The following is an 11,078-nucleotide window of genomic DNA, read 5'->3' as shown; positions in this document are numbered from 1 at the left end:
TGTGGGGAGAAGGAGTGCATGAAAGAAATGACCCCTGGAAGGGCAGAGCAGGGTGCTGCTGCTGTCGAGAGGGTGCTGCGTGGGTCAGGTTTGCTCACAGCTCCAGCTCAGCCCTGGGCATTACCAAGCGGACTTTCAGGAAGGATGTCAAGGCAGCATTCTCCTGAAAAGTAAGGAGTCTTTGCTTTGAATTTTTATCATCTTGGTGGGTGGGTGGGCAGTATGAGACTAAAATTTATTTGTACCCTCTAGAGAAAGCACCGAGACCCCAGTTGTCCTTAGCACTTGTCTGAGGTGCTCCTTAACCCCTGCACACACAGAGATGCCCCTGGGCAGTGCCTGGCTGCCAGGAGGGGTCTGCAGGGCAGAGCTGAGCACACAGTGGTTGGGAATGGGTCTGTGAGCAGGGACAGGGAGGAGACAAGGGGATGGAGAAGCAGCTGCTGACAGGGACAGCTCCAGGCAGCAGAGACAGGGGCAGGGAGTGAGAGGGAGCTGCTTCCAGAAATGCCATGGGAGGGGGGATTCAGGCACCTCCCTGTCATCACTAGAGAAAACCTGTAGTCTTTTCTCCCACCCAGCAGATCATCTGCCCTTACGGCCATGGGGACTCAGTCACCTCAATTGGGTCAGCCCTGAAGGGAAGAAATTATCAAATACCCTACCATCTGTCCCTCTCCTGCCTCCATTGGCAGCGGGTCTGTAGTGTTTATCCATTTTTGTCCTCCTGTCCCTGCTCCTCTTGTTCTTGTCACTGGAGAGGAATGGGGAGGGGGGATTTGGGTGCATTTCAGAGATTTGTCCATGTGAGTAAAATATCGCAATCCCCTCCTAATCCCCAGGCTCCCAGTGACACAAATGACAAAACTCTCCTTTCAGGACATCCCATCTTTAGGACATTCGCTTCTTTCCCTGCCAAAAGAACTCCTTAAGCGATGCGTGTGGAAACCAGAACAAATACTCAAAACAAAATCCCCAGTTTTGGTTGCATTGGCAGTGACAATGCTGAAAAGCTCTTTGACAAATGGATTTACTCTAAGATGACACCATGTTCCTATTTGCCTCTTGCTGTAGGGCAGGACTGACTCCCCCGTAGCCCACAGCAGAGCCCGCTGCTCCCAGTGGCACCCTCAGCCAGCACCAAGCACAGCTCATGAAAGGGACCTGCCAAAGATCTTTCTGAAATAGGAGAGGCAGCTTTGGTGGGGTTTCTGTGAGAAATGCGTTAGGTTTAGCTCAAAGAAGTCTCTGCCTGCCCAGCAGAAAGGACAGTGCTGGGGAGGGGAGAGGAGAGGCAGGTAAAGGGGCAGGGTTGTGGGAGGCTGGGTGGGAGGTGACTCCTGTTTCCAGAAGAGGATGATGCAAGGAGAGGCATGGTAGGTGGGAGGTGGATTTTGAGGTCACTTCTTTGGAAAGAACCCAATTGGCCAGGTGCTGAGGCAGGCCCAGTGCTGTCACCTGGTGTGTCGGAAAACCTACCCCGCAGCGCTGAGATCTTGGGAGAGGGGAGATGCAGAGGAAGGTGAAGATGGCATTGCTGTGAGCTGGAGTGTGAGGCCATTTCTCTTGCTGCTTGACTTGTGTCCTGGTTTCAGCTGGGATAGAGTTAACTGTCTTCCTAGTAGCTGGTACAGTGCTATGTTTTGAGTTCAGTATGTGAAGAATGTTGATAACACTGATGTTTTCAGTTGTTGCTCAGTAGTGTTTAGACTACAGTCAAGGATTTTTCAGCTTCTCATGCCCAGCCGGGGCACCTGACCCAAAGGCCAACAGGGTATTCCATACCATGTGACGTCCCATCTAGTTTAGGAACTGGGAAGTGGGGGGCAGGGATTCGCCGCTCGGGGACTGGCTGGGTGTCGGTCAGCGGGTGGTGAGCAGTTGCCCTGCGCATCATTTGTACATTTCAATCCTTTTATTACTACTGTTGTCATTTTATTAGTGTTATCATTATCATTATTAGTTTCTTCTTTTCTGTTCTGTTAAACCATTCTTATCTCAACCCACGAGTTTTACATCTTTTTCCAATTTTCTCCCCCATCCCACTGGGTGGGGGGGGGGGAGTGAGTGAGCGGCTGCGTGGTGCTTAGTTGCTGGCTGGGGTTAAACCACGACAACTTGTTGCATCACAAACCCCATGTGGCACATGTGGCAGCTCATTCCGTGGAGAGGGGTAGAGATACGCAGAGCCAGCATGGTTGGGCTGTTGCATGTGAAGTCACCTCATGACAGCAATGTGAGTGACCAGGAGCAGGCAGGCATCATGGGATCATCAAGGACACCAGATGGGAAGGCCACAGAGAGATGACTGTGCCCCTGGTGAGGCCCTGCCCTGGGGTGAAGCCACCTGTACGTGATATGGGAACCTATGGGACATGGCAGGAGAAATTGTGGGACGTGACAGAGAAGAGCGTGAGAAGGGACCAGCAGTATGGGCAGCACCCTGTGTCCCGGCTGGGTCTCACAGGTGGCTGCAGATGTGAGAAGTGGCCAGACGGCACAGAGAGGAGCACCAGGGACCTCCTGGGCAGTCTTGTCTTGCAAGGCCATCAGTGCCTGGGGAAGCCATCAGGGATGCCCTTGAAGTCCCAGAGGACCAAGGCAATGGTGTCCAAGCTATCAAATTTGGGTACAAATGGAGAAAACCTGAGACCATTGGGGGGAAAGTAATTGGTGATGGTTATGAATTGTGGTGGAGACTGTGGCAGAGAAAGGCAAGGGTCACGGCATATCATGGAAGAAGCAGCCCGTGGAAGTTTGGGAAGGAGAGGGCTGCAAGGGGCCAGGTGCCTGTGGGGAGGTGGCTGGTCAGTGCTGGTCTGGCCAAAGCCTGTGCCTGATCACCGCGGTCTGTCCTGCTTATTCTAGTGGTTTCAGTTGTGGTAGAGTTAACTAACTTCATAGCAAATTGTATGGGGCTATGTTTTAGATTTGTGATGGAAACAGTGTTGCTAACACACCAATGTTTTAGTCACTGCTGAGCAGTGCTTGCACAGCGCCAAGGCATTTTCTGCTTCTCACGCTGCCCTGCCAGCGAGTAGGCTGGGGGTGCAGAAGATGTGGGGAGGGGACACAGCTGGGACAGCTGACCCCAACTGACCAAAGGGATCTTCTGTACCATAGGATGTTATGCTCAGCTATAAAAGCTGGGGGAAGAAGGAGGAAAGGCGGAATGTTCAGAGAGATGTTGTTTGTCTTCCCAAGTAACTGTTACGTGTGAGGGAGCCCTGCTTTCCTGGAGATGACTGAACACCTGCCTGTCGATGGGAAGCAGTGAATGAATTCCTTATTTTGCTTTGCTTGAGTGCACAGCTTTTGCTTTACTTATTAAACTGTTTTGATCTCAGCCAATGAGTTTTCTCACTTTTTTGGATGGTCATTTCCATCCTCAGCTGATCTTCCTTTCATCATGGGAGGCAAAGCACTCGAGTTCCCTGTGACCACAGTTGGCAAGAAGTTTGGTCAGATGATCTGTGACTTTCCGCTCCCACTCCAGGCACAGTTGCCCAGTTGCAGGGCTGCTTGGCAGGTACCCCCAAAACAGCCATGATCATTTCCTTTGCTTCACCTTTTCTTTCCTTTTCCCCTCTTTTCCCACTCTCCATTTCTTCCCCTTCACCATCCTTGTACCCCTCCATGTAAACAGCCCATCTCTCTTTACCCTTTTCTCCCTGGCCCCAGTGTTGAATCCTTTCACCCTCATTTAGTGTTTCTGAGCTTGTCCCCATGGGAATTCCTCTCCTGCCCAGCAATTCCATTGGAAAGGTACTTCCCTTTATTATCTGCGATGTCCTGCAATTCCTCAAGCTGTTGCCTTGTCAGAGGCACCACAAGTCAGGGTGAGCCACCTGCACGCACACATTAACAATCGCCCAATGGAGCTTCACTCCTGAGGGACCCTGCAAACCTCTGGCATTCGGTCAGTAGAAACCTCATGAAGCTTTACAAGGCTCCGTGGTCAGTCCTGCACTTGGGGACAGAATAACCCCATATGTGAGGGCACGCTGGGATCTGAATAGCTCAGGGGTGACCCTGAGGAGATGGGCCTGGCTGTGATGAGGGATGCCATAGGAGCCAGAGGTGCATGCTCACCTTGAATGAGGCCAACTGCCACCTACAGAGCTGCATTGGGGGGGAGCATGGCCACCCAGAGAAGGGAGTTCTCATCCCCCTTGACTCAGCACTGGTGTGGCAACCTCCAGGCTAGTGTGTGTGTGCATGTGGGGCTCCCTGTTCTGGAGGAATGAGGAGGAACTGGAGAGGGTCAGGGGAGATGTGCCAGGCTGGGGTTTGGGGCCTCTGTGGAGAGGCTGAGGGACCTGGGCTTCTTTAGCCTGGTGAAGTGGAGGCTGAGGACACTATAGTAGTAGCCGGCAACTGCTTGAAAGGTGGTTTCAGAGATGATGGAGCTTTTCTTGGTAGTGGGAAGAGACAGAAACCTCCACAAAGTGCGGCTTGGAAGGTTCCAAGTGGGGGTGAGGAAAAAGAAGTCTCACTCAAAGGGTAGCCTTGTGGTGCAAGAGGTCAGCCAGAGGGAGTCTGGATCAGCCCATGGTTTTCTGTTTCAGGGAACAGCTAATGATGGGTGGAGAGACATGTGTGAATGTAGAGAAATGCCAGGGTGAGACCTAGGTGGGAAAGCCAGATGGGTATTAACAGCCTGAAGGGAAAGAGGTGCAGGCATGAACAGTGTGACACAGCCTGCAGTAGAGATGGCCAGACGCTCTGGCAAGGCTGAAAGGCCCAAAGGAACCAATGTCTTTGTCCCCTTGGCTATGGCAGTTGCTTCTGCCACCGAGGCCGAGCAGGAGAAGCACTCTTCTGAGGCTTTGCACTTTGTTTCTTTCTTACCCCTGCTTTGGGAGGCCTGGAGGTGTCATAGAATCTTCCTACACTTGGCATTGCTCACCCTCACATCCCACTGCCCCCAGGAAGAACCCTGAGCCACGCGTGAGGGACAGGATCTGTGGTCCCAGGGCCTGGGGGTGAGGCCTTGGCTTTCTGCTTCATCAAAGCAAGCCAGGGTTTTCTCAGCATCAGAGCCACCTGCACAGTGCCTTGGCCTACCTGGAATCACAGCTTCCAATTAACTGCTCTAACGAGTCCATGGGAGCCTTTGTCAGACCTTTGTCAGTCATGGCCCTCAGTGGGGCCCATTAATGCTGCAAGGTACTTTGAGTTTTCCTTCTGACTTCTTGAGCAGTTTCTTCAATCTCCTCTCAGTACCTGAGGTTCCTTTAATGAGTCCCAAATGCACTGTGGGGCTCATTAAAATACAGAAAGCCCTAACGAGCCATGTCTCTTCCTGTAATGTTCTTCAAGTCTTCAAGGTTTGTACAGCTAGAGACGTTTCCTAGTGTAGTTAAGGAGGAAGGTTTCAAAGTCAATCTAATAAAAATGATTTTTTATTTTAAAGGACATTTTTCATTGCTTTCCATTTTAAAGAAGAGAGCATAGAAGCATTCTCTGATACGGATGCAGACTGTCTCCTCAGGATGAGTGGGCATGTACAGAAAGCAGTCCCTTGAGGTCTGACACTGTATAGACAACCTTGCTCCCCACCTCTCCAACCACACCATTTCTGCCTTTGGCCACCTGGGACTTAGATCACTTTGCCTTACATCAGACTTCTCCACCCAAGGCTGAAGCTGGATGTTACAGCTCCCTTGCATCAGCTCCCACCTGCTCTCCTTAGAGAACTGGCTGCACATGGGCACAGCAGAACTTTTCCTCTTTGCAAGCAAAGCAAAGCAAAGCATGCTGAAGTTTGATAAACAATAAAAGACAGTCTGCAACCATACGCTAAGCACAAGCGGTGTCTAATGAGGTAGCCTCTCTACAAGGAATAATCTTATGAGAAATATTTTAGGTAGGGAGATGAAAAAGGTAGATGTAAACATAATGAAAGAGTTGGCTAAAGAGACAATTAGACTGCTGAAAGACGGGCAAGCTTTTAACTCCCTGAAGCTCAAGCAGCAACCAGATAAGTGAGAGGTATCTGAATGAACAAAGAGTATGTGAAAAAGAACTTTGGTGAAAGTATATGAAAGATTAGAGGAATTAAATACAGCGTGTAACAGGTAGAATAGTGGTACTAAAGTTACAGGGGAAGATGTGGTGTTCAGGTCACTGGTGCCCGAGTAGCTGATAGGCAAGAGGGAGACATACAGACTGGGTGTGCACTTGGGATGTCCCTCTTGGCTGAATACCTGATAGGCCAGGAGCAGGTGCATGGCCTATAGAGGCACATGTGAGGTGACTGGAGGCTGATACCTCAAAAGCGAGTACCTGGCCAATGGGTGTATGTGTACTTGTGAGGTCACTGCTGCCTGAGTAGCAGATAGGGCAGCAGCAGGCCCATAGCTTGTGTTGGTGGTTTTCAGGTGATTGGTGTCTGAATAGCCAAGAGGTGAAGGAGCAGGCCAATATCAGACATAGATGCTTTGACACCACCTGTGGCTGAGTAGCTGATAGGCTAGGAGCATGCCCATGGCTGTGTGTGAGCTTTTGATGTCACTGGTGCCTGAGCAGCTGATAGGCCAGGAGCCAGACCATAGCTTGTGTAGGTGCTTCTGATGTCAGCAAAGTAACATTTAGACCACGCCCCACACCGGCTTTTTGGAAGAACCATCATCAGCAGGAGTCCATACACCACGCACACGTGTAACAGTGCAAATCATGAGCACACAGTGGCGGTAGTAGGAGGGTGTGAGGTCATCGTCAGCATAACCCATGAGCACACAGCTGTGGCGGTAAGACGGTATGAGATCACGTCCCTGATGGCACCCCATGGACGTGGGTCTCAGTGCAGAGAGGCCGTGTGCATTAGAGGAGCATCATGGCAGATGGGAGCTGCCTGGCCCCGTGTCCGTGAAGCCGAAGGAGCAGCCCCTGCAGCCCTGGCCTGGGGTGGAGGTGGCTCAGGGGCACTGCCAGGATGTGCCTGGGCACGGCACCAGAAGGAAGCCACAGACCTCTTCCCAAGGCGCTGCGGGGGGAACTCCAGGTTTCCTGCACTAACCTTGGGTCACCTGTGACACCTCAAATGTCAGCAGGTATTTGCATCTAAAGGACTCCTTCCCTCCATCTCCTTTAGTTCCCAAAGGAGATGAGACAAAGAGCTCGCAGGGAAATACCCATTTTTGTACACCTGAACAGAAGCAAGAGGAATGGTGAGCATGGAAGGGAGCTGAGTCCCCTTCCAGCACCAGGACTACAGACCCAGGACGAGATGCTTCCATTAACTCAGCTGAACCCCTTCCCTTGAGAAGTGGGAAAGGAGATCCCTGCCTGTCGCTGTCTGGGTATTCTGCTGGATGATGGGACAAGGAAAGGTCATATTTACGCCTAAATCTGTCTCTGAGCAGGAAAATGACAGTGTCTGAAAGGAAGTGTCTTTTCTTAATTCTTCTTCTTAATTCTGATTCAATACTTTCAAGAACATGTCCATGGGATTCTATCCTGCCCAAATACGAGTATTCAGAATGTGTATTAATTGTGGGAGAAGAAATGTTGACCTTACCGTGTGCTTGCCTTGCCAGTACTCTCTCTATTATGCTGTGGATTTAACCTCCCTAAACTTCCCGGTGTTTCTACCTGTCCTTATTAAACTCACCATGTCTGAAGTCATCTCTTCAGAAGCCTACCTGGACATGTGCACTTCCCATTGTTCTCCAGAGGGCTTCCTCCTCTTACCCTTTGATGATTCAGACCCCTCTCACCTATCACCCTGCTTTGAGCTTCAGGGAGGTAAAGCTTCTCTGTCTTTCAGTAGTCTCTCTCATACTCCCTGGTAAAATAGCCAGGTTGGAGAGGTGAGGAGGAAGGTTGTCCATACTGTGTCTAGCCACAAGGGACTGCTGTTCCTGTATGTCCACACCTCCTTAGGAGACACTCTGCATCAATATCAAGTGGAGAATTCTTCTAACACTTCTTCAAAGCACTCATTGAAAACATCCTCTTTACCTACCCCCCTGAAACCTCTCTGATTAGCTACACAAGTCTTCAGTACTTGAAGAAAATGATGGAAGAGTCATGGCTTGTTAGGGATTTTGGGATTTCAATGAGCCCCTGGTGTCTTTGGGGCTGAGTCCATGAAGCTCAGGTACTGGGAAAAGGCTGAGCAAACCTTTCAAAAGCAAAAACCTCAAGTGCCTTGGTGAGGTAAGGAAGAGGGTCAGCAAATCCACTACTGTGGACTTCCGGAGGGCAAGCTTTGGCCTGTTCAACACACTGGTTGAGAGAGTTCCTTGGGAGACATTTCTGAAGGGCAAAGTGGTCCAGGAAAACTGGACATTCATCAAGACAGAAGTCTTAAAAAGCTCAGGAACAGGCTATTGTCATGCACCACACAGAGAATTGTTGGGGAAGATGACCAGCCTGGCTGAACAGGGAGCTTTTGCTGGGACTCAGGAAAAAAAAGGAGAGTTTACCATCTTTGGAAGAAAGGACGGGCAACTCAGGAAGAGTACAGGGACCTTGTTAGGTCATGCAGAGAGAAAATGAGAAAGGCAAAAGCTCAGCTAGATCTCAATCTGGCCACTATTGTAAAAGAGACAACCAAAAATGCTTTTACATCTATGTTAACAACAAAGAGAGAGCCAAGGAGAATATGCACCCTTTATTGGATGCAGAGGGGAACATTGCCACCAAAGATGAGGAAAAGGCTGAGGTACTTAATGCCACCTTTGCCTCAGTCTTTAGTAGTGAGACCAGTTATCCTCAGGGTACTCAGCCCCCTGAGCTGGAAGGCAAGGACAAATACCCCCCCTTAATCCAAGAGGAAATAGGTAGTGACCTACTTCACCATCTGGACACTCACAAATCTATGGGTCCAAACAGGATCCATCCAAGAGTACTGAGGGAACTGGCGGAGGTGTTTGCCAAGCCACCCTCCATCATCTATCAGCAATCTTGGTCAACAGGGGAGCTCCCAGAGGACTGGAGGCTTGCCAATGTGATTCCCATTTACAAGAAGGGTCTGAGGGAGGATCCGGGGAACTACAGGCCTGTCAGCTTGACCTCGGTACCGGGGAAGATTATGGAATAGTTTGTCTTGAGAGCACTCACATGGCAAGTCCAGGACAAACAGGGGATCAGGCCCAGTCAGCATGGGTTCATGAAAGGCAGATCCTGCTTGACCAACCTGATCTCCTTCTATGACCAGGTGACCCACCTAGTGGATGAGGGAAAGGCTGTGGCTGTTGTCTTCCTGGACTTCAGCAAGGCCTTTGACGCTGTCTCTCATGGCATACTCCTTGAGAAGCTGGCATCTCATGGCTTGGGCAAGTGTACTCTTTGCCAGGTGAAGAACTGGCTGGATGGCCGAGCCCAGAGGGTTGTGGTGAATGGAGTTAAATCCAGTTGGCAGCCGGTCACAAGTGGTGTTCCCTAGGGCTCAGTATTGGGGCCAGTTCTGTGTAATATCTTTATCAATGATCTGGATGAAGGGATCGAGTGCACCCTCAGTAAGTTCGCAGACGACACCAAGTTGGGAGGGTGGGTTGATCTGCTCGAGGGTAGGAAGGTTCTACAGAGGCATCTGGACAGGCTGGATCGATGGGCTGAGGACAACTGTATGAGGTTCAACAAGGCCAAGTGCTGGGTGCTGCACTTGGGTCACAACAACCCCATGCAGCGCTACAGGCTTGGGGAAGAGTGGCTGGAAAGCTGCCCAGCAGAGAAAGACCTGGGGGTGCTGCTTGACAGCCGGCTGAATATGAGCCAGCAGTGTGCCCAGGTGGCCAAGAAGGCCAACGGCATCCTGGCCTGCATCAGAAATAGTGTGGCCAGCAGGAGCAGGGCAGTGATCATTCCCCTGTACTTGGCACTGGTGAGGCCACACCTCGAGTCCTGTGTTCAGTGTTGGGCCCCTCACTACAGGAAAGACATTGAGCTGCTGGAGCCTGTCCAGAGAAGGGCAACCACGCTGATGAAGGGCCTGGAGCACCAGTCTTACGAGGAGTGGCTGAGGGAACTGGGGTTGTTTAGCCTGGAGAAGAGGAGGCTGAGGGGAGACCGTATTGCTCTCTACAACCGCCTGGAAAGGGGTTGTAGTGAAGTGGGTGCTGGTCTCTTCTGTCAGGTGGCTGGAGATAGGACAAGAGGAAATGGCCTCAAGTAGGTGGCAGGGGAGGTTTAGCTTGGATATTAGGAAAAATTTTTTTACTGGGAGGGTTGTCAGGCATTGGAACAGGCTGCCCAGGGAAGTGGTGGAGTCACCATCCTTGGAGGTATTAAAAAAACGTGTAGAAAAGGCACTACAGAACATGGTTTAGTGGGCATGGCTGATGGTTGGACTCGATGATCTTGAAGGTCTTTCTTCAAAATAAATGATTCTATGCTTCTATGCTTCTATGATTCTATGAGCTGAATCATTGAGCTACAGACTTTACAGGGAAAACTTAGATTTGAGAAATCATGATGCAAGTCCCACATGGCCACTGAGAGAAATGATGGATGGGGGCGGGGGAGCAGGACCAACGATGGTGAAGGGACACAGGACCAAGATGGCCCATACACTGTCTGACAGAAACAATCTTACCTTTCCTACATATTCGGACTTCATCCTGTGATGCTCTGGATAAATATGAATTGGAAAAGGCTGATATCACTTTTTCTGGTAGCAGAAAGGCAAAGAAAATTGGAAAAAACCAAGAAGTCCTTGTTCCTTATCATTTCAATCTTTTCTGCTTGGCTACACTGCTGAAATTTCGCCACAGAAGACTTGAGTTAGGGAAAGTGATGCACAGAGACATGGCTTGTTAGGGTGTTTTGCATGTTAAGGAGCCCTCTGGTGCCCAGTTCCTGAACTGCAGATACTGAAAGCAGGAACAAGCCTCTGACAAAGTGGAAGGCAGCAGAAAACCCCAAGTTTCTGAGGGTGTTGGAGGCCTCACTGAGGGCCAACACTGACAAAGCCATGCAGGGAATGCCCAGTCAATGTGTCGGTCCCTGGGGGCTAAATAGGCAAAAACTTGGAGACACTAGTTGCAGGTGGCAAAGGCAATGAGCTGGTGGCTCTGATCACATGTAAGCCCTTGGTGTTTGTTAATCATCAGGGTGGCCAAGCCCTGACC

This window comes from Haliaeetus albicilla, chromosome 29, assembly GCF_947461875.1.
Source record: "Haliaeetus albicilla chromosome 29, bHalAlb1.1, whole genome shotgun sequence".
NCBI lineage: Eukaryota > Metazoa > Chordata > Aves > Accipitriformes > Accipitridae > Haliaeetus > Haliaeetus albicilla.
The sequence above is the reverse complement of the archived record's forward strand: the minus strand, read 5'-3'. Positions refer to the sequence as shown.